General features: G+C 41.8%; 1 long non-coding RNA gene across 1 annotated transcript; it reads right to left on the bottom strand.

The window, feature by feature from the left end:
- Positions 1–1,374: 1,374 nt before the first annotated feature.
- On the bottom strand, positions 1,375–19,334 carry LOC110311157 (uncharacterized). Its single transcript, XR_003835110.2, has 3 exons — positions 19,275–19,334; positions 6,570–6,636; positions 1,375–1,496 (listed from the first exon to the last, which is right to left on the bottom strand). It is a non-coding gene; the product is annotated as an uncharacterized LOC110311157 (long non-coding RNA).
- Positions 19,335–23,996: the final 4,662 nt, after the last annotated feature.

Below are 23,996 nucleotides of genomic sequence, written 5' to 3'. Positions count from 1 at the left end.
ATTTTATAATGCCTTAAAAAATGTCACATGGCAGCCCATGTATGCTCTTTGGCTGGTGGCTTAGTTTCTGGGAGCTCCCAGGGGTCCAGGTTAGTTGATTCTGTTGGTTTTCTTATGGGATTGCCATTCCCTTCAGCTCCTTCAATCCTCCTAACTCTTCCAATGGGTCCCTAACCTCAGTACAATGGTCATTTTCACTAGTGGATAATATTTCATTTTATAGCAGACTGCCTAATGTGGGCTCAGTGGGAGAGGATGCATCTAATTCTGTAGAGATTTCATGCCCCGGGGAAGGGGGATGGGGGTAAGATAGGGGGTGGGTGAAGAGGGCAGGTGGGGATTGGGGGAGCACCTTTTCAGAGGCAAAGGAGAGCAGGTAGGGAGTGAAGAACTCTTGGAGGATGGACAGGGAATGGGGGGGGGGACATTTGGAATATAAATAAATAAAAGAATTTTTTTTAATTTCACATGCATGTGCTGAGGAAGCCGAAGCTACCATCCACAGCTTGAATGTACCCACTGTAGTGTGTCGGTCCTCTCTTAGAGCCTTGACTTTTTCCAAGGTGGGGCTATCGTGCATCTTGTGTTGTTATTGCTTCCTTTGCTTCTAGCCACCCCCCCTCCATTTTGTGATATGTATGTTTCTTTCTCTAACGTGTGTGTGCTTTTCCTACTTTTGAGCCAAAAAAAAAAAAAGCTTCAAAAAAATTCATTTTTTACCTCTGGCTTACTTCCCTCTCCCCCCTCTTATAGAGTTTATCCATATTTTATGAAAAGATGTGACCCATTCATTTTCACCAGTGGATAATATTTCATTTCATAAATATCTGTGTGCATAGTCTTGGAGCTTATGGGTGAGGAGTTCTCTCCAGGCTACATGTAGGAGTAACATTACTGTATTGAAGCCTATGTGCATGATCTGTTTTTAAAAGACAGTGGTTGTACTAATTACATCCCCAACTGCAGACTTTAAGATCCTGAGCTTCCTTGCCAATACTTTGATATTTTCAAGTACTGAAATCTGGTAGCCATTTTCACCCAGTGGATCCGCACCAACGTTTTAGGCTTGTTTGTCCAAGTACTTAACGCCCAGAAAGCGAATCTCAAAAGCAAATCAAGCCGCTCTTATTTGGGTTTTCAGTTTCTCTATAGGGTCAGACACTTAGCAAACTGTTCATAATCTGTTGTGGCGAGCCTCGTGCTCGCCCCCCTCACCCCCCCGGAAAGCCGAGAGGTCACAGCGCTAGGATGAATAAATAGACTGAGTAGAAATGAAGAGGCTGTAGTTCTAACCTGCTTCCCGCCCTGACGCTCTGCAGAGCGTGCATCTAAGTCCTGTCACCTTTCTGCGTCCTACCTGCTCATCAGGCACAACAGAGCTGACCTTTCTCCCAGGCCCACTGTGAGGATGAAATCCTGCTGCAGAGCACTTTGAAATCGTTGGATGACAAGCAAGACAGAAGCGCCAAGTATGATGGTTACCCGTGCCAGCAACACTAGAAGACAGCATAAAAATAGGAAACAGAGAAAATTTCATTTTGCAAAAGCTCCAGTGAGAAAAATCGGCTGGTCAGAATGTCATTCCCTGTTTCTGCTTCACATAGACATTGGCTTTTATAAAATTAAGAGGAAAAAGAGTATCACCCCCCCCCTTTTCACTTTGCAGGCAGGCAGAAGTCTATTGCACATCCCGATTCTTATGTGATGGATGAGTCATCCATCGCTTCAGAAGTACGGGTACTGCTGAAGAGCCCTGGTCAAAACTGGTTTTTGTAGGTGACCTTCATACTCTGCCTTTCATCCCAAGGCATGTAAGCTGTAAAGTCTGCAAGGATGTTACAGGCTGACGACTGGGGAGGGTTTAAGCCTTGACACTGTAAAAGCATAGCAGTTAATCTACCTGCCTTGGCCACAGATGAACCTTCAGCTCTGGCTTACCACCTTCCACTTTATCTTCTTAGACCTCCTTCCTGCCTTCTATGTGAGGACAGGAGACACAGAGAGAGGGGACGTTTTCAACAACCTTTGATATATTAGGAACCACAGAACAAGATGAGTCACTGCCATTAATGTGAAAGGCTCATTCTAAAATTGCCTTAACCGTGATTTTAGTAGCTCATATCCATCTTGGTCTGCTGCTCTAAGTGAGTTGTGATGAGCCATAATCACCTTTACTTATAAATTCGATGGGCTGTGGAGACAGTTCCAAGCCACAGAGAAGGCATTTCCCACTCCGAGCTGGCTGCCTGACATGACACTCAGAGACTCTCCAATGGGAGGTTTTTTGGGTTCCCTCCCACCCCTCTTCTGCTCTAGATCTTTACACTGGAGATTTTTAAAGTCAAAATTGCACAGAGTGGTTTGGTTGCTGCACCCCATGGAGAAGTTCAGAAAGTAAAAGGTAGGGGTGTAGCCTTAGGCTTGTAAGGAGGACGAGAGTGATGGGTGTCCACCCACACGAACTGTTCTGTGAAGTTATGAATCATAGTGTACTCAACTCCTAATTTTCACCCAGGAAGGGAAAACGACTGAGCACTGTTGAAATGTTTTGTTCCAATGTTTCTCCCAGAGAGGGTCCTCATAATGCCTTCTGGGGGAATGTGTGCTCTAATTGGCATAATTAAATTATTGCCATAGAACTGGCATGGTGTGGTTCCCGCAGTGGCTCCTTTCCATCAGGAATAAGTTCTTTAAAAAAACAATATCCATTCGAGTATCCAGTCACATGGCAATCTGTTTATTCTATTCTTTTCCCTCATGAGGAGGGGCATGCTCAACAGACTTGAATCACCTTACTGGAGAAATTAGTTGAAAAGTACAAAACGCCAGCCTGCTGATAGTTTCTTTCTTAGCCCACACCTAATAAAAGGTTGAAGTGACTTTTTTTTCCTTTTAAATTGGCAGATTATTTACTCGGGTTTGAGTTACAATGTTGCTAAAGTCTTTTTCCTTTTTTTTAAGTTTAAAACTGTTCACAGTAACCTAAAATTCAGCCCCCCTTTCTCTCATTTCTTTTTTTTTTTTTTTTTTTTTTTTTTTTTTTTTTTTTTTTTTTTGGTTTTTTGAGACAGGGTTTCTCTGTGTAGCCCTGGCTGTCCTGGAACTCACTTTGTAGACCAGGCTGGCCTCGAACTAAGAAATCCACCTGCCTCTGCCTCCCAAGTGCTGGGATTAAAGGCGTGTGCCACCACGCCCAGCTCTCTCATTTCTTAACAAAGGACAAGGGAATGATCATGCAGCCTTGAAGTGTCCCAGTGAGGAAGAGTGTGGAGAAACAGAAAACTGATACTGTGCTAAGTGCAAAACACCTTAAAAGATCCAATAGTGTATGTTAGTTTCAAGGCCCCCCTCAAGTGCAGGCCCATATTTGATGCTATTGTAATCAGGGTGAAGGGTTGGCACAGGGAAGGAGTGTTTAGGCCACCAAGTCTTTCATGAATGAATTGATACTGTTATTGTGGAAGTGGGCTTTTGGTGAAAGAAAAGGTCCTTCTACTTGTTCCTATTCTGGGTTTGCTGCTCCCTCACCCTCCTTGCCCTGTTATGACATAGCAGCTAGAGGACAGAAGCTGTTCTTGGACCACTGAGCCATAGTTCCTATTGTTCATTAATTACCCAGCCTGCAGTATTATTTTACAGAAGCCTAAAACTCATGAACGCATCATGGTCTCAAGCTTATACGCAGTGCATGTGAGTGAAAATGTGAAAGGAACAGGGAGAAAAGAGACAGATGGTCGATTAAGATGGCAGAAACGTGAGAATCCCCTCCCACCTTTTGTTTTCCATCAACACACTTACAATATTGCTTGTACAATAAACATGGCTATAAAGAACTCCGTTAAATGCAAGAGATGAGATATTATGATGCTAATAAGGTATAAGGGTACAGGACCCTTTCTGTTCAGGGTGGTTGGCGTGAGTCCCTAGCTTGCCAAGGTTCCAGGTGGGGAGAGAAAGCCGGGTTATAATCAGAAAACATTTTCTGTGTCAGCATTTCCAGCAAATCACTTGTAGGGATTTTTTAGAAGAAAGGGGCCTGATTCTCCAGCACTCCTGTAATTTGTCATGATATAATTTCTCATTCTAAGTAAATATTCAGTTTCATGTCTAATTTCGTATTTGTAATTCTGCATCTTTTTCTTAACGAGGGTTCCTATAATTGGTTCAGCGTGGCATCTCACAACATCTGAAGGTGCCTTTGGTTAGGTGGGTCATGGGAACACAGGCTATGCACGGTGAACTGGAAGGCTCCCACTGGCTCCCACTCGTCCCTTTTCCTAAGAATCTTATCAATGCGCTGGGCAAAATGCTGCTGCAGTCAGCGCTGGCTTCCACGTCCCCTGATTACTCTGTCCTCGTAAGTGGCTTCTATTTCTTAAGTCACAAGAACACCAGCTGGAAATACTGCTGTAGAAAGTCAGGGTAGAAAAGCAGAGTGTGTGGTCATGGCCAGACACTCTGCCTTTACACTTGCCTTCACTTGAGAGATCTCTTAGCCTCACCTAAAAACCCTTGGTGCAGGCAATTCATAGAAAGATTTTCCTTTTCTGAAAAATTAGCAGCTGCCGTTCCTGTTCATTTAAACGCCAGGACTTTGTAGAACAATTACATTAGATGATAGTGGTGGAGGAAAGGAAAGAGAAAGGAACATTAGGGTGCTTTATTTGGCTTTTTGGACCCCCCCTTCTAATTTCTTGTGTGATGTGTGATATTTGATTTAACCTCAATAATGTTCAAGAAGGATCTTATTATTTTTAATATCTAGAATTGCCAAGTCTAGCAACAGAAAAGAGGTGACCAGATATATTTGGGTTTCAGATAAATATAAATAATTTTTAATATATGCATTCCCCAAATTGGAATTGACAAGACATATTGAAGTGCTGTGCATGTTCCCAGGTCATTCTGTCATTCTCACAATTTGGAGCGGATAAAACCAAAGGCCAGAGCTTTGTAAAAGACACAGATGGTACCCAAGCCCAAGGCTTTGCCTTGTAAGCACTGTTTTTAAGGGCCCTCTTACTATATCGTGTGAAATTGTGTAATTTCTCCTCCATCCTTAGGTAAATGAGAAATCAATTTTCCCTTAGAAGAGACCTTCCCAAGTTTTCAAAACAACAAACTCTGTGCTGGGAGAGTCCCCAGGAAACTGCATCTAAGAATTTCAACATTGCAGATCAGATTCCTGGGGGAGAAAGCAACAGGGACTCTGCTGGAGCAAACACTGAGAACTTGTGGCATTCTGAGGAAGAAATTAGAACGGGGCTGAAAGCCTGGAGCTGTTGTCTTGCTCCTGGAAAGCAACTTCCGCTGTGGTCCTGATAGCAAGAGGGAAGGGAGGCTGGGGAGTACCCGAACTTCTCACCTGCGTGTCACTAGAGCCGGAGTCCAACTCACATTTCCCTTCACCTCTGAAGCTGCCGATTTACCTTCTCCTCCCATTCTACACACTGCAGAACTAATTGCCTGCCTAATTGCCAAAACTAATTGCTCTGACGTGCTTTGTTCATCTGCTCCAGTCTCTAGCTGGAACTTGGGCAGACGGGCTCCCCTGAGGGAAGGCTGGGATGATTCTTTCTTTGGGGAGACAGAGTTTCAGAACAATGGAGCAGGAACTGTTTTTCTTTTGGAGACCAAGGAAGCTCCTTGCTCACTTCAGGAAGGACAATAGCTCTCAGCAGGGCGGGGCTGCTTCCCGAGTCAGTTAGGCAGCACAGGCTTCCCAGGGTGTTTCAAGGAGAGAAATCTCCTTGAGAGTTTAGCATTAGAGCTGGTGATTAAAGTCCGGAGACCTAGAAAGGTTAACAGCTTTCCCAAGTCACAAACTCCTTCATGGCAGGGATGTATTCCTGGCTGGTCTTTCTCAATTCCGAGTCCAAGATTTCTATTGTTTTATGCTGTAATTGTTAGAATAATAATAATAACTCTTCTACATTCCCATGCAAACATTTATCAAGCCACTGTTGAGTAACATCTTCTCATTTGTAGTTTGAATTAGATTCATTCATACCCACTGAGTTGTTATGGTTACTAAGCCTTTTCTCTGTGTTACTTATGTCATATCATCTCAAAGGGGTATAAATGAATACTGTAAGTAAGGGGAAATGGAGGCAAAGGAATTTAGCAACTTGGTATGTGTATGCCCTCACACTTACAGCTTCTGGGTTCTGATTTATGGACAAACTTGTGAGACCGTTTAAGTGTTGAGACTGGAGCAACTCAAAATTAACCAAGCAGATTGTGCAATATTGTATAAAGGCCAGAGGCATATGTTGTCATGCCTCCATATTGCTGAGATAAGAATAAACAATTACAAGACCAACTTGCAATGAATTTGAGGTGTTATGAAGAATTTCTGTAATTTTCTGCTTAGTGGAAAACCCAGTGGGTTGGAGACATTAGCTGGGTGTATGGCCCTGGGGGAGGGGAGCAGGTGCTTCCGTGCCTCAGTTTCAGCAATTCTGCGTGAGGACAATTAGGTTCCATGGTCTGAAGACCCTGCCGCGATGTTCTTTTTAGATGGAGCCTGTCCAAGGTAAAAGCACGCAATGTCAGAGGCTCACACTAACCTTCAGGATAGCTCCCCAGTGGCTGTAAATGAGAGTCTTATTGTTTGATGAATGGTCTTCTCCTGTCCTGTAACAAGAATAATAAAAGCAATGACACTATTGGGTGGAATAAGCATTTTCTCCTCCAGAGGAAAACTATGGACTACACAAGTAGTAACTGTTTTGAAGCTCCCAAAATAAATTGTATAAATTTTATTTTGAAGGAAAAGAAAGTTATGATATGGGAAAAAGATAGAGGTTTAAAAGTAAAGTAGAAAAAAAGGTGGATAATCTCATTGGCTAAAAAAAGAATCTATTAAAGGGTAATTATGTGCACTAAGAAAGCACTATATCGTGTTGCTGGAGCATCTGCCGGAGACATCTTGGTTCCCGGATCCTGCCATGACTAGTCTGCACAGGAGAGAGTGTGGACTACAGAAGCTAACAGCTTTTGGGTCAGACATGAGCCACAGAACTTCTAAGGCAGGCCCCGTTTCAGGCTCCAGACATCCAGGCACCTTCCCTGCCAGAGGAGAGGTGTCCACCTCACCCTGGAGGGATTTGCCTGAGCATCTGCGGGAGCCATCTTCCTTCCTGGATCCCACCAAGACTAGTCTGCACAGGTGAGAGTGTGGACTACAGAAGCTCACAGCTTCTGGGACAGGCCCTGTTTCGGGCCTTCATCTTCTGCCAGGAGGCAAATCCGAACAACAGATATCTGTGCACCTTCTCTGCAAGAGGAGAGCTTGCCTGCAGACAGTGCTCTAAACATTGAAACTCAAGAGAGATCTAGTATCCCAGGTCTGCTGATAGAGGCTAACAGAATCACAAAAGGAAAAAGTTCTAACCAGAGACAACTATAAAAACTACTCCAGAGACTACCAGATGGCAAAAGGCAGACATAAGAATCTTACAGAAACCAAGACTACTCACTATCATCAGAACCCAGCACTCCCACCTCAGCCAGTCCTGGGTACCCCAACACACCCAAAAAGCTAGACCCGAATTTAAAAGCATATCTCATGATGATGGTAGAGGACATCAAGAAGGACTTTAATAACTCACTTAAAGAAATACAGGAGAACACTGCTAAAAAGTTACAAGTCTTTAAAGTAAAAGAGGAAAACATATCCAAACGGGTGATGGAAATGAACAAAACCATACTAGACCTAAAAAGGGAAGTGGACACAATAAAGAAAACCCAAAGTGAGGCAACGCTGGAGATAGAAACCCTAGGAAAGAAATCTGGAACCATAGATGTGAGCATCAGCAACAGAATACAAGAGATGGAAGAGAGAATCTCAGGTGCAGAAGATTCCATAGCAAATATCAGCACAACAATGAAAGAAAATGCAAAATGCAAAATGATACTAACTCAAAACATCCAGGAAATCCAGGACACAATGAGAAGACCAAACCTACGGATAATAGGAGTAGATGAGAATGAAGATTTTCAACTTAAAGGGCCAGCAAATATCTTCAACAAAATTATTGAAGAAAACTTCCCAAACCTAAAGAAAGAGATGCCCATGAACATACAAGAAGCCTACAGAACTCCAAATAGACTGGACCAGAAAAGAAATTCCTCCCAACACATAATAATGAGAACAACAAATGCACTAAATAAAGATAAAATATTAAAAACAGTAAGGGAAAAAGGTCAAGTAACATATAAAGGCAAGCCTATCAGAATTACACCAGATTTTTCACCAGAGACTATTAAAGCCAGAAGATCCTGGACAGATGTCATACAGACACTAAGAGAACACAAATGCCAGCCCAGAATACTATACCCAGCCAAACTTTCAATTACCATAGATGGAGAAACCAAAGTATTCCACAACAAAATCAAATTCAAACATTATCTTCCCACAAATCCAGCCCTTCAAAGGATAATAACAGAAAAAAACCAATACAAGGGGGGAAACCACGTCCTAGAAAAAGCAAGAAAGTAATCCTTCAACAAACCTAAAAAAAGACAGCCAGAAGAACAGAATGCCAACTTTAAAAAAAAAAAAAAGAAAAATAGGAAGCAACAATTACTTTTCCTTAATATCTCTTAATATCAATGAACTCAACTCCCCAATAAAAAGACATAGACCAACAGACTGGCTACACAAACAGGACCCAACATTCTTCTGCTTTCAGGAAACCCATCTCTGGGAAAAAGACAGACAATACCTCAGATTGAAAGGCTGGAAAACAATTTTGCAAGCAAATGGTCTGAAGAAACAAGCTGGAGTAGCCATTCTAATATCTAATAAAATCGACTTCCAACCCAAAGTCATCAAAAAAGGCAAAGAGGGGAACTTCATACTCATCAAAGATAAACTCTTCCAAGAGGAACTCTCAATTCTGAATATCTATGCTCCAAATAAAAGGGCAGCCACATTCATTAAAGAAACTTTAGTAAAGCTCAAAGCACACATTGCAACTCACACAATAATAGTGGGAGATTTCAACACACCACTTTCATCAATGGACAGATCATGGAAACAGAAACTAAACAGGGACACAGTGAAACTAACAGAAGTTATGAAACAAATGGATCTAACAGATATCTACAGAACATTTTATCCTAAAACAAAAGGATATACCTTCTTCTCAGCACCTCATGGTACCTTCTCCAAAATTGACCATATAATTGGTCACAAAACAGGCCTCAACAGATACAAAAATATTGAAATTGTCCCATGCATCCTATCAGATCACCATGGACTAAGGCTGATCTTCAACAACAACATAAATAATAGGAAGGCTACATTCACGTGGAAACTGAACAACACACTTCTCAATGATACCTTGGTCAAGGAAGGAATAAAGAAAGAAATTAAGGACTTTTTAGAGTTTAATGAAAACGAAGCCAAAACATACCCAAACTTATGGGACAGAATGAAAGCATTTCTAAGAGGAAAACTCATAGTGCTGAGTGCCTCCAAAGAGAAACTAGAGAGAGAGCACACAGTAGCAGCTTGACAACGCACCTAAAAGCTCTAGAACCAAAGGAAGCAAATTCACCCAAGAGGAGTAGACTTCAGGAAATAATCAAACTCAGGGGCAAAATTATCCAAGTGGAAACAAGAAGAACTATTCAAAGAATCAACCAAACAAGGGGCTGGTTCTTTGAGAAAATCAACAAGATAGATAATCCCTTAGCCAGACTCACTAAAGGGCACAGGGACAGCATCCTAATTAACAAAAGCAGAAATAAAAAGGGAGACATAAAAACAGATCCTGAAGAAATCCATAACACCATCAGATCCTTCTACGAAAGGCTATACTCAACAAAACTGGAAAACCTGGATGAATTGTATAAATTTCTAGACAGATACCAGGTTAAATCAGGATCAGGATAATGACCTAAATAGTCCTATATCCCCTAAAGAAATAGAAGCAGTCATTTCATTAATAGTTTCCTAACCAAAAAAAGCCCAGGACCAGATGGGTTTAGTGCAGAGTTATATCAGACCTCCAAAGAATATCTAATTCCAGTTCTTTAGAAACTATTCAACAAAATAGAAGCAGAATGTACTCTACCCAACTCATTCTACGAAGCCACAATTACTCTGATACCTAAACCACAGAAAGATCCAACAAAGATAGATAACTTCAGGCCAATTTCCCTTATGAATATCTATGCAAAAATCCTCAAAGTTCTCGCTAACCGAATCCAAGAACACATGAAAACAATCATCCATTCTGACCCAGTAGGTTTCATCCCAGGGATGCAGGGATGGTTCAATATACGGAAATCCATCAATGTAATCCAGTATATAAACAAACTCAAAGACAAAAAGCACATGATCATCTCGTTAGATGCTGAGAAAGCATTTGACAAGATCCAACACCCATTCATGATAAAAGTCTTGGAAAGATCAGGAATTCAAGGCCCATACCTAAACATGATAAAAGCAATCTACAGCAAACCAGTAGCCAATATCAAAGTAAATGGTGAGAAGCTGGAAGCAATCCCACTAAAATCAGGGACTATACAAGGCTGCCCACTTTCTCCCTACTTATTCAACATTGTATTTGAAGTCCTAGCCAGAGCAATTCAACAACAAAAGGAGATCAAGGGGATACAAATTGGAAAGGAAGAAGTCAAAATATCACTTTTTGCAGATGATATGATAGTATATATAAGTGACACTAAAAATTCCACCAGAGAACTCCTAAACCTGATAAACAGGTTCAATGCAGTATCTGGATATAAGATTAACTCAAACAAGTCAATGGCCTTTCTCTACACAAACCATAAACAGGCTGAGAAAAAAATTGGGGAAACAACACCCTTCTCAATAGTCACAAACAATATAAAATACCTTGGGGTGACTCTAACTAAGGAAGTGAAAGATCTGTATGATAAGAACTTCAAGTCTCTAAAGAAAGAAATTAAAGAAGATCTCAGAAGATGGAAAGATCTCCTCCCATGCTCATGGATTGGCAGGATCAACATTGTAAAAATGGCTATCTTGCCAAAAGCAATCTACAGATTCAATGCAATCCCCATCAAAATTCCAACACAATTCTTCAACGAATTGGAAAGGGCAATCTCCAAATTCATCTGGAATAACACAAAACCTAGGATAGCAAAAACTCTTCTCAATGATAAAAGAACCTCTGGTGGAATCACCATGCCTGACCTAAAGCTGTACTACAGAGCAATTGTGATTAAAAACTCCATGGTACTGGTATAGAGACAGACAAGTAGACCAATGGAATAGAATTGAAGACCCAGAAATGAACCCACACACCTATGGTCACTTGATGTTTGACAAGGGAGCAAAAACCACATAAAACCAGAGACACTGAAACTTATAGAGGAGAAAGTAGGGAAATCCTCAAAGATATTCGTACAGGGGGAAAATTCCTGAATAGAACAGCAATGGCTTGTGCTGTAAGATTGAGAATCGATAAGTGGGACCTCATAAAATTGCAAAGCTTCTGTAAGGCAAAAGATACTGTCAATAAGAGAAAAAGGCCACCAACAGTTTGGGATAGGATCTTTACCCATCCTAAATCAGATAGGGGACTAATATCCAATATATATAAAGAACTCAAGAAGGTGGACTCCAGAAAATCAAATAACCCCATTAAAAAATGGAGCTCAGAGCTAAACAAAGAATTGTCACCTGAGGAATACTGAATGGCTGAGAAGCACCTGAAAAAATGTTCATCATCCTTAATCATCAGGGAAATGCAAATCAAAACAACCCTGATATTCCACCTCACACCAGTCAGAATGGCTAAGATCAAAAATTTAGGTGACAGCAGATGCTGGCGAGGATTTGGAGAAAGAGGAACACTCCTCCATTGTTGGTGGGATTGCAAGCTTGTACAACTACTCTGGAAATCAGTCTGGCGGTTCCTCAGAAAATTGGACATAGTACTATTGTAGGATCCCACAATACCTCTCCTGGGCATATATCCAGAAGATGTTCCAACCGGTAAGAAGGACACATGCCCTGTTATGTTCATAGCATCCTTATTTATAATAGCCAGAAGGTGGAAAGAACCCAGATGCTCCTCTACAGAAGAATGGATACAGAAAATGTGGTACATTTACACAATGGAGTACTACTCAGCTATTAAAAAGAATGAATTTATGAAATTCCTAGGCAAATGGATGGACCTGGAGGGCATCATCCTGAGTGAGGTAACTCAATCACAAAAGAACTCACATGATATATAGTCACTGGTAAGTGGATATTAGCCCAGAAACTTAGAATACCCAAGATATAAGATACAATTTATGAAATACATTAAGCTCGGGAAAAACGAAGACCAAGGTGTGTATACTTTGCCCCTTCTTGGAATTGGGAGCAAGGCACCCAGGGAAGGAGCTACAGAGACAGAGTTTGGAGCTGAAATGAAAAGATGGACCATCTCGAGGCTGCCTTACCCGGAGATCCATCCCATAATCAGCCTCCAATTGCTGACACCATTGCATACACTAGCAAGATTTTGCTGAAAGGACCCTGATATAGTTGTCTCATGTGAGACTATGGCGGGACCTAGCAAACACAGAAGTAGATGTTCACAGTCAGCTATTGGATGGATCACAGGGCCCCCAATGGAGGAGCTGGAGGAAGTACCCAGGGAGCTGGGGGGATCTGCAACCCTATAGGTGGAACAACAATATGAACTAACCAGTACCCCACAGAGCTCGTGTCTCTAGCTGCATATGTATCATTTGCTGCAGTATTAAAGACCTTAAGGACGGCCTTAAGGATGGCCTGGTCGGCCATCAGTGGAAAGAGAGGCCCATTGGTCGTGCAGACTTTGTATGCCTCAGTACAGGGGAACGCTAGGGCCAAGAGGTGCGAGTGGGTGTGGGAGAGTGTGGGGGACTTTTGGGATAGCATTGGAAATGTAAATGAAATCAATACCCAATAATAATAATAATAATAATAATAATAATAATGATGAAGCACTATATCAAGTGTATTTAAAAGGGGATGTTTGGGCACATTTAGAGTAGCGTGGGAGGCTATTTTTCTTTTCCTGCAGAGAGAGTTGTCTTTATGAAAACCAAAGGCTTTACAACATTTTTTTTTTTTTGTCACTGATTGTCTTGTTAATTCTTTTGGCTGACTTCATAAAGTGTTTGTGACCTTTTAACTTCCAAATCACTGGATGAACAAAGAAGCGTGGTAAGAGACAGATGAAGATGACCGTGACTCCAGTAGGATGGATGTGCAGCCTGTGGTGCTGGAGACTCTAGGATGGGAGGTGATGGAGGTCAGAGGCTGGGGTATTTTTCCTGATCTGTGACCTTTGGTAAGTCTATGCCTTCTCCAGGTCTCAGTGTCTTTCTTCCTAGAAGAAATTATGGAACTGAACCTCTGAAGCCCTAGGCTACATGTGGGTTTGTAATTGTACAATATGATAATAATTTCTGATTAGAGGCTGTTAGTCCTTAAGGTCTTTAACACTGCAGCAAATGAATGAAATAAAAAAGAAGAAGAAGAAGAAAAGAAAAGAAATAGAAACAGGAAAAGGAAAAGGCAAAGGCAAAGGAAAAGGAAAAGGGAAGAAACCATGGTATGCTCCTAGGTACGGTGGAGGAGGAGATTAATTATAGATGTGCTGGAGATCATAGCCAGAGACAGGGACCTCCTGGAGAGTCCAGAGTGGACATGACCCTGAGCTGGGCCATGCTGGGAGTTGAGGAGAGGAAGGATAAGGGGGTAGAGAGGGGAACCAGAGGCAGCAGCCAGGAAGCCCAAAGGTACAGAAAGAGCAGGTAATAAAAATGGTTGAATTATATAAAGAAGAGCAGCCCAGTCCCCGGGGCTGGCGAGTTCAGGGTAGACAGCTGGGTATGCTAGCCAGGAGGACCCTCTGTACCAGGTAGGGACTGAGGGGTCAGGGAGAACCTGGCAGACAGGTTCTCATTGATAGGTTAAATAGATATCTCAGTCATTTAGCCTCAGGTTTGAAACTTAACATTAGCTCTAGTACAAATGTTTATATTTCTGTTTGTGTTCTGAGAATTGTGGTAATAGACTGCTAGTCGAGAGCAATTCTAGACTCTCACCCAGAAAAGGAAGTGACACGACTCTTCCTCTACCTGCTTCCTGCTTTGATTATGATAGGAGTTGATTATTTTTCTCAGCACAGAATGCTGACCTGACAGAACCTGGCCCTCTTAGAGCAGCAGGTCATGAATATCACTGTCATATAAAACTCCAGGCTGCTTGCTGTGCAGATTGAGGGATGGACCATTCTGCTCCCCACTCCCACCTCAGAGTCAGATGACACAGACTGAGCAGCTGCTTGCAGTCTGGACGCTGTCAAAATCACGGTGTCAAGACGGCTGATTGCTTCTGAGGCCTCTCCTTCCTTGGCTCACAGATCCCTGTTTCTGTCTTCTTCCTGTCCCTTTGGGACGAATTCACTCTTCAGTGGTCTGCCTCTCTGCCCAAACCTTGCCCATTCTTCAAATAATATAGCAGACTTTGTAAAATAGACATCATCACCACCTTACATAAGAATTGTATTACATGTTGTTCACTGTGTGTGTGTTTAGGGGGGTAACGGGGGGAGGAGGGGGAGGGATATGGGGTGAGTGTGCATATCACAGCTTGTGGATGGAGGAGAGAGGGGGAGTCATAGGATTCTGTTCTGTATCTCCATCATATAAGTCCCAGAGATCAAACTCAGGTCATTTAGCTCAGCGGCAAGGTGACTTTACCTGCATCACCACACTAACAGTATATGAATAGCATGTAATAGATTTTTAAAAAAAAGATTTATTTATTTTATGTCTATAAGTACACTAGCTGTCTTCAGACACACCAGAAGAGGACACCAGATCCTATTATAGATGGGTGTGAGCCACCAGTGTGGTGGCTGGGAATTGAACTCAGGACCTCTGGAAGAGCCGTCGGTGTTCTTAATCACGGAGCCATCTCCTACCTCTACATGTAATATTTCTTAAAGAACTCACCAGACTCTCTAGTGTACTAAGGCTGCTACCTTACTTTTAGAAAGGCCATCTCACTAGTCCTAACAACTTTCTTTTAATTCGATTACCTCTGTTAAGTCCTTTTCTCCAAAACTGGTTGCATTCTGAAACACTGGAGGTCAAGGCTCTAGTATATCATTGGGAAGACACCCAATTTAATCTGTATTCCATAACATGACTCAGAAGGAAGAGACTTTCATACCTGTTACTCAGAATCTATTCAGGGAGCTCTCTTCTTGCTACATGCAAAGGGGAAGACAATTAATCACAGGCACTGTGGCAGCAGGAAATGGCTGTAGCAAACCATTGGGGAAGCACCTGCATAATTCAGTTGTGACAGTAACTGTATTTCCTCCTGTAAACCCTGGCTAAGCCACCTCATCTTGGGGATATAGTATGTTCAACATGGTCACTGTGAGCCAAACCTTAGGCTGGGCATGGCACATGGACACATGTCATTTGGTGGGAGGCAGAAACTGCCTATCAAAAGGAAACACCTGCTACAGAAGGTTCACTGAAGCCTGAGAAAATAAAGGTCAAAGACACTGGGCTGAGCTGCCACCGTTCTCCACCATTATTCCAGGGCAGAAGGCAGCTATCAGTTCATAATGCTGTGAAAGAAACTAAGAAATGCCAGGGTGTTGAGGGCTGTCCTGTAGAGATAATAAACCCTAAAGGCGGGAGTCTGAAAAGCTGGGAGGGAGGGTAAGTTGGGGTGCATGGCTAAGAGCATAGGAAGGATTTGATGCAATGGCCTAGGGCCTTGTGTCACTCTATGTACATGACATAAAATCTAAATGTGTGTATGTGAATATGTTTGTGCTGTTTGTTTGCATGTGTGTGAAGCATGTGCACCCGTGTGACTGGATAGAAGGAATAAGAGGAAAAGGAGGGAGGAGAGAAAGTGTTAAAACCATGACAAGTAGGTAAGTATCTGAAATAGTTAATTGTCACAAAGTGTTCTGAGGTTTTTTTTACAGTCAACGTTTCCATACTCCAGGGTATGGCACTATAGATAGCTGTGAAGTTAGTTTAGTCACACAGGGATTCTTAACCTGGGGACTATTGATACTGACCCCTTTTTCCAAGGCTAAGGAAAGGGACTGGGTTTTAATATGATCATTTTCTCTTGTGATCCTATGAGTTTTATTTTATACATTTTAAAACATTCAAAATAGGGATGCACAGTCTGTATTGCATTGGTTAGAAATGGCAAGCATGCACACACACCAAAAAGGTTAAACATCTCTAGATCAAAACTAGCATTTTAATAAGGTTAAGTAGACTATGTTAAAATGAATTATAAAAATTGAATCTTGCATATAGGAAGGGAAAGTGTTTTATGCAAGTTTTGTTTGAAGAATGCATATATTTAAATGCATGTAAATATGCATATTGTATATGTTTAAATAAATATATGTTTATTGCTAAGTGTGGAACATGATAAAATGTCCAATAGCCAGTGATCAACAGGCCACTAGGCATTAAAACAATGAGAAACAATCCATGTTTTAAATGATAAATGAGGACTTTGCTGAGCCTTTTATGGTAAGGAGTAGAGTAGTCTGCTCAATTTATGCACATTCTGGCCATCTTTTTAGTGAATGGGGACCATGGTCAGTAAAAGATGGCAGTATCTGTCTCTGCCTTGCTAAGACCTGAGTTAATCTCAGTGTTTCTGAGACTCTAGTCGGTTCCTGAGGCTACCAGTTTGCAGAAAGTGTTAGAATCAGAGGCCCTGTTTCCTGGCTAGAGTGTCTTCCTGTTATTGCTGTCAGGAAGTAGCTATCAGCTTCCATGAATAGTCATCGATGCTATCAGAAGGTATACCTTCTCAGGAAGCTGACAACTAAGAGGCAGAGCAGAAGTGTAGCTGAGGGAAGTAGAGGGTAGGGAGGTAAGATGGAGCCAGCATTCAGGCAAGGAGGGGGACAGAAAGCAGGAGAAAAATAGCAAGTGGGTGAAACATGTATCTGGGCCTGCTGAGCTGAGGGTGTAGGAAGAATCCATCACACGAGGCTGTTAAGCTCCCGCAGGATTCACAGCATCAGGTATAGTGGAACGGTAGGAAAGACAAGGCAGTTCATCTAGAAACCTCAGCAGATACAAATCTCGGAATGAAGCCATGCTACTACCATTAGAGTCGAACAAAGCCAGGATTCAGACTGTCGGGGACTGGAGTATGGCTAACCTACTAGTAGAATTTATCCAACTCATGTTTACTTGGTTAATTTAGAAAATGTAAGCTCCATTAGAGAAGGTTTCTTTTCCTTCTCATGTTCTTAGTCATCCTAGCGTCTTGGAGAGGCCCAAGCACTCATTTGAAGAGGAATTTAAATGGTGTGCTGGGAATTGCCATTAGAAATTCTTGGAAAGAGCTGGAGAGATGGTACAGCTGGCAAAGTACTGGCCACATAAGAACCCAGTTCCCATCCCTCAAACTCACATTAAGAAGCCAGGCATGGTGATGCTCACTTTAAATCCCCAAACTGGAGAGTCAGAGACAGGAGGATTCCCACGATTCAGTGATCAGCCGGTGGAGCAAAATTAGCAAGCCCCAAATCACCGAGAGAGGCTCTGCCTCACAAAACAAGATGATGGCTCCTGAGGTATGGCATTCAAGGTTGATCTCTGACCCTTATACACTGGCTAACACATTCCTATATGTACAAGCACTCTCTCTCTCTCTCTCTCTCTCTCTCTCTCTCTCTCTCTCTCTCTCTCTCTCTCTCTCTCTCTTTCTCTCTCTCCCCCCCCCCTCAGGAAATTACTTGAAATAATAGCAATACTAATAACTAAATATATGGTGCTTAATAGTTAGAAATCAATTTCATGCATATTATCTCTCTTAATGCTTATAGAGTTCTGTTAAATATCATTGGTAATTTTCTTAGTTTGAAGTCAAGGATGCTGGTTCTGTGCCACTCTATGACATATGTCTGATTTAATCAATATTCTCTAATATAAAAGCTGACTTAGCACTTGTTCTATGTTTTACATGTTGTATGTTTGATGTAAAAATTTTGTAGACCTAAGGAGGCATTTCTATAGGCTGCCTGTTACTGTAACAAAATGCCTGAAAGGAGAAGACACTACCTCCATATAAGGAGCAAGCATTTTGTTTTTTTTTTCTCACAGCTTAGAAAGTCTTTGTCCATGGTTGGCTGGTCCTGATGCCAGAATGGGGAGTCCACGGAGAGCAAAGCTGTTCACATCATGGTGGCCAGGAACTAGAGAAGGCAAATTCAACGTCTCACAATTTTCCTCCAGAACATGCCCCAGTGATATAAAATCACCCACTTCATAAACTTTCACTGCATTCAAAACAAGAAGGGGCATCAGGGCTTATTTGAGATTCAAACTCAAGCAAAAGGTGCGTGTTCCAGTCTGTACTCTACAGAAAACAGAGACCCTGATGGAGTTAGCGGTGTCTGTGGAAGAGACATTCACTTGCATGAGCCATGAATGAGTCAGATGGACACAGATGCTTACCTGCCCATCATCTGTCAGTTATAGGGGAGGAAGACAGAAGGAGAGGTTAGCTAAGAATACCTGGGATTGTGATGCAGATCTAGTGAGACATTAGTCAATACAGAGGAAGTCCCAGAGGAAAGTTGTCTGCAGCTGACTCCGGCACTAGACAGAAAGGTCAGGGCATGAGCACCATGACTGTCTGCATTGAGTCTTCCAAACACCCCATGGCTTTGGTGCGAAAGCTGAAGGGAATTCCCCCCCTGCACTGTGACTAGAGGCTGTAGCTAGCTGGGGTGTCTTTTTCTCTTCTTTTCTTTTTTCCTTCCTTCCCTTCCTTCCTCCTTCCCTCCCTCTGTCCTTCTCTTTCTCCCTTCCTTCCTTCCTTCCTTCCTTCCTTCCTTCCTTCCTTCCTTCCTTCCTTCCTTCCTTCCTTTTAAATTGTGTGTGTGTGTGTGTGTGTGTGTGTGTGTGTGTGTGTATGTGTGCACGTGCACTACCTTGAAGGCAGGTGTTCAAGGGAGCTAAAGGCAGTGGATTCCCTGGAAGTGGAGTTACAGGAGGTTTTAAACTTTCAGGTTTGGGTTCTGGGACCTGAGCTTAGGTCCTCTGCCTGCAATATGTACTCTTAACTGCTGGGCCATCACTCCAGCACACCTAACTGCCCTGACTGCAGATGAATGGTAAAGGTTCTTGAAGGGAGGGGCAAATGCCGTGTTCCCACAGCAGCACAGCATGGAACAGTTATCTCAAGTCATTCCCCTTTCTCTACACTTTCAACTTACATGGGCCAGTAGGATCTTGTTCCAGATGGCATCTTCTCACTTCCTACTTTGTGACCTGGAGACCTCCTAGGGACTAAATGCCCCAGCCTGAAGATACTAGACTCCTACCAGAAGGGTTGACGAAAGGACACAGGATTACATCAGGCTGAACAATTAACCTTGAACAGTCTGGCCCAGGCCAACTGTTACAAAACCCAAATGTGTCACCCCATTTTTCATATCCATGGCAGAGTTGGCCGATTGATCACAACATTCTTCCTTATAACTTGCGTAGTCTGCCTCAAAATTATTCTCAACACAGTGATCCAGACAGCCACTACCCATCTATCAATGCTGACACCTGAGATGAAACCAATTTATCATCCTAACACTAGGCAAGTATAGGTCTTTGAGCAGGTGTGTGTGTGTGTGTGTGTGTGTGTGTGTGTGTGTCTGTACATGTGTGTGAGAGTGCTAGCAAAAGTTTGTTTGAGCTTGCTAGAGATGTAATGAAAATGAACACTTGAGTTTGTTGAAAAAATAGAGGCTAGGTTTCTTTTAAAAGCAGATTATACATCTGTTTGGAGCCAGAAACAGTGCTATGGTAAGGGATATACACAAAATCAACCACTAGATTACCTACTCATCCATATGTAGCTATCAGTGAGATTCTTTAAGACCCTAAAATCCTCAATATTTGTTGACCACCATACACAAGAGCTTACAGGTTCAGGTTTCTAATTACGAATCCTCACGATTCAGTTATTGCTTCTTTTGTAGCTGTAGAGTGCTGTCTGTTATTCTAGACTTGCCTCTAGTGCTACAGAAACCCAGCCCCTTCCCCAGGAGCTTCCATTTAAGTGTCATGAACCATTACAGAATCATGTGACTGTCCTTATTTTAAAATTTAATGTAACTCTTTTTTTTTTTTTTTTTTTTTTTTATTTTCCGATCTCTGTGCTAAGAGGCACTTATCCAGGGAGTGTTAGGAGTGGCTTCTAGATAGTTAACTGCCACACAAGGGCACTCGGGACTAAAAGACAGACATAATTATATTCTAGAGAGAAAATGACCCCCAAATAATGTTTTGAAAACAATATTTATTTATTTATTTATTTATTTATTTATTTATTTATTTTAGTGTTCACTTGTTGTGCATTGGTGCTTTGCCTGCATTTCTGTCTCTGTCTGTGTGCCGGTGTTGGATTCTCTGGAACTGAAGTTTCAGCTGCCATGTGGGTGCTGGGAATCAAACCCCCAGTCCTCTGGAAGAGCTGCCAATCCTCTTAACTGCCGGGCCATCTCCTCAGAAACCCTCAGATACTTTTGAGCATGGATGAAAAATATTCTCTATTCATTCTTCTATTAATCCTTACTTTCTGATTAAAAATGAGCTAAATATAAATACATGCCTCTATGCATTTATTAGACATTATTGGACAAGGATAGATTCTAAAGAGAGATTTTTACAAAAATAAACATCTACTTTGATTTTTCAGTACAGCAATGTTTTGAAATCTAGTCACTGGGTAGATTTAAGCTGAAACATTGCTAGTGTCTTACTAGGCTTCATGTAGTTTACTAAAATGATGTATCACAAATTAAAAGAGAATTTAAAAATTAAACTAATCATGAGTTATACTTAAAATAGCAGAAACTGAAATCTTCATCCCACACTTGACAACGCTCAAAATACGCAACACATTTACTACAATTTACGGACATTCTGAATCATTTCCAGGTCTTTAAGTGAGTCACATACCAAGATGAACAGCCTTTTCATGCTACATGATCTTTTTCATTGAGTACAAAAATTAATAACATGCTCAGTTTAGACACCATGATCTTTAGCTGCACATGGAAAACTACTAGACAGAAGTACTTCATCCTCAATACTAAAACTCAAGATATTGTCTCCTAACATTAGCTTCATATAGCTGAAGGAAGGATAATGTGTGTGTGTGTGTGTGTGTGTGTGTGTGTGTGTGTGTGTGTGTGTGTGTGGTGTGTTTATGTTTTGGGTCTATATAAACTGTATCATCAGGACATGTTCGAAAAAAGCAGTGGTTTGAATTGAGTTTTCATTGTGCCTCTATTGAGGAAAGCCCAGGAACCCTTTGGCAGCCACGTTTCCTCATCAGACCAGAATACTAACACTAGAGTCTCTTTAAAACTAGCTTTTAAGTGGGAGCATTTATTGGAAATTTCAAAAGTGCCAAGTACATTGGTTCCCCTAAATGTACTTCCAGGAGCAGGAGCCTGAATCAGTTTTCAAAGCTTTTACTCATGGCTACTGTTCTTGTTCATATATATTCTGTACTATATGTGTCTAGAGGTTATAGAAGGATATTTAGCATAGTGACGATACTGAAAGTCTATTTCTTCTGAATATGTATAAAACCTCCAAGCCCCCAAACCATTCTCATTTGTCTGTAATGGAAATTTATGGAGGCAGGTGACTGCCTTCCCTAGGGATTAAGCCCTCCTGGAATTAATTTGAAGCTGGTACCCATGAAGCGTCTAGATACACAACTGTCCAAAAGTGTTCCAGAGTCTCCATCATCCTCTGGCTGGTACTATCCATTATCCCAGGAGTGCCATACTTGTGTGTTGGATGCTTTGCTTTTAGTCTTTCAGAATCATTCTATTATTAGATGATTCATTCTCCATTCACAGGCAACAACTCTTCTTTCTCACCACTTTGGACTGTGTGTGTGTGCAGGGGCCTGGCGTGCTACGAGAGGACAGTGAGTACCTCTTCAGTAGCCTCTTCTTCCACCTTTTTTGAGACAGGGTGTCTCTTTTTGTTGTTCCCCACTATAAATACCAGCTAGCTGGCTGGCAAGCTTCAGGGAGGGGCTTCTCCCTTCTCCACTCCTATGTCAGCACATTGATGTACGAGGATTACAGATCGATGCTATCACATCTAGACTCGCATTGTTCTGAGTATTTGAACTCAAGTCTTCCCACTTGCTCTAAAAGCAAGTGTGCAGTCACTAATCTATCCCTCCACTTTTCACTTTCAGTTTTAAAATCTTGTTTTCCATGGTAACCTTGCATTTAACAAGGACCTTTAACATCTCACTGCTCTTGGACTTCCTTATTGGACCTAATGGGGTTAAGGATGCTTAGAAAATTCTTCTCAAACAAGGGTTTCCAAGGCTAGGAATGCACTGATGGTGAATGCTACAAAATCAGTAATAGGTATTTCAGCATCATCGCTGGCCCATGTAATGTTTCTTTTTCACTGATGGATTCAGTTTTATTTAAAGACAATGGATTCAATTTTAAAGACATTAATCCATAGAGTAAAGTTGGTAAACAGAATGACATATGTAACCAGTCTTCTTTCTTCACAGGTTTATTGGTGGGTTAAAGTGAATGCTGTCCAAACTGTGAAGCGATATTGAAATCTTTCCACAGTTTCACACTGAGAGGCAATAATAAAGGTCTTTGTTGTGTAGAGCAGAACTGCCAACTCTAAGTTGGATTTCCTGGAAGGTGGGAGAGAGAGGGTCCTGACTCATAGGCATGTAGCCTCACTCGCAGCAGTAGGGTGAGTAGAAGCAAAATTCCTATTAGGGATAGCTTAAATGGGAACACATTTCATTTTACAGAAAACACCTTCTAGAACTTGCTTAATAGAGGGCACCTTTGCAGTCAATCACTTCACAAGAGTTTCAAATTGGATCAAAAAAAAAAAAAAAAAAAAAAGGACACAGGCTAAGGTTGGGGTTAGAGGTCGTGTATTACATCTCCAAGTGCCTATATAATTACACTGTGGTGGTTTTTAGTTGAAAGCTTGTAGATCATAAATAGAGGACTCGTTTACTGGTTCTTTTGAAGTATTGTGGGAAGGAGGACACACGGGTGCTGGCACATGCTCCTGCCAAGCATAGAATAACGAAGTTTTATGCAGAGGTTCCAGTCACACAAGTGCTATGATATGGAAGGGTCCAAGAGACAATCTGAAGGACAGACGTCAGAATGGGAAAATTTCCAGGCAAACTTGTCTTGGCACACAACAACTGTAGACACTTCATCAGAGTTTTAAAAGCCACTTCCTCCTTACACTTCACTTCCACTCTGGAAGTCCAGCTGGGCATTTTCCCTGCTGAGTGGGAGGGTAAAGCAGAGCTCAAGATTAGCACAGGCTTTAGGCAAAACTGTAATGTATGTTGTGCCCTGTGTGTTGTTTCTGTGCTTTGGCCTGTCTGCACCACCAGGCACGTCACCTCTCCAGATAAACCTACCCCACAGAAATAGCTCCCTGCTCTTTAAACAGAGCCCCCGGTATGATTTCTCTTGGTGCCATCTAGAAAGTAATGATTCTAATATTTATTTAACTCAGGACCTTGACTTATGGACATTAATGTGTGCTAATATTTCTAGAGTTCCTGTCTTCTAATAGCATTTCTTGAAAATGGTATTTATTTTTTAAAAGATAAATAAACCCAAGATGAGATTGATGGAAAATATTTGTTTCTCTAGGAAGATTCACAACCCCCCATATCTCCTGGGTTAGAGGCTGTCACCAAAGCTGGCCACTGAGTGTATCCTGTCAGGCACTTGCCACCCGTCAATGAGATCACTTGGGAAACTGTCCCCTCCTCTAGTTCAGTGGTGAGCCCTATGTGCAGCCTCATGTGTATTAATGTACACATACCATTATACACTAATTCACGATGGTTAGCTCTTTGATTGATTGCTGAAAGGATCTTAGTAAATACTTTTGAAAAACAT

This window comes from Mus caroli, unplaced genomic scaffold (genome assembly GCF_978045245.1).
Source record: "Mus caroli unplaced genomic scaffold, Mus_caroli_1 scaffold_17, whole genome shotgun sequence".
In the NCBI taxonomy this organism is placed as follows: Eukaryota; Metazoa; Chordata; class Mammalia; order Rodentia; family Muridae; genus Mus; species Mus caroli.
This window is presented reverse-complemented; position numbering and strand designations above follow the sequence as displayed.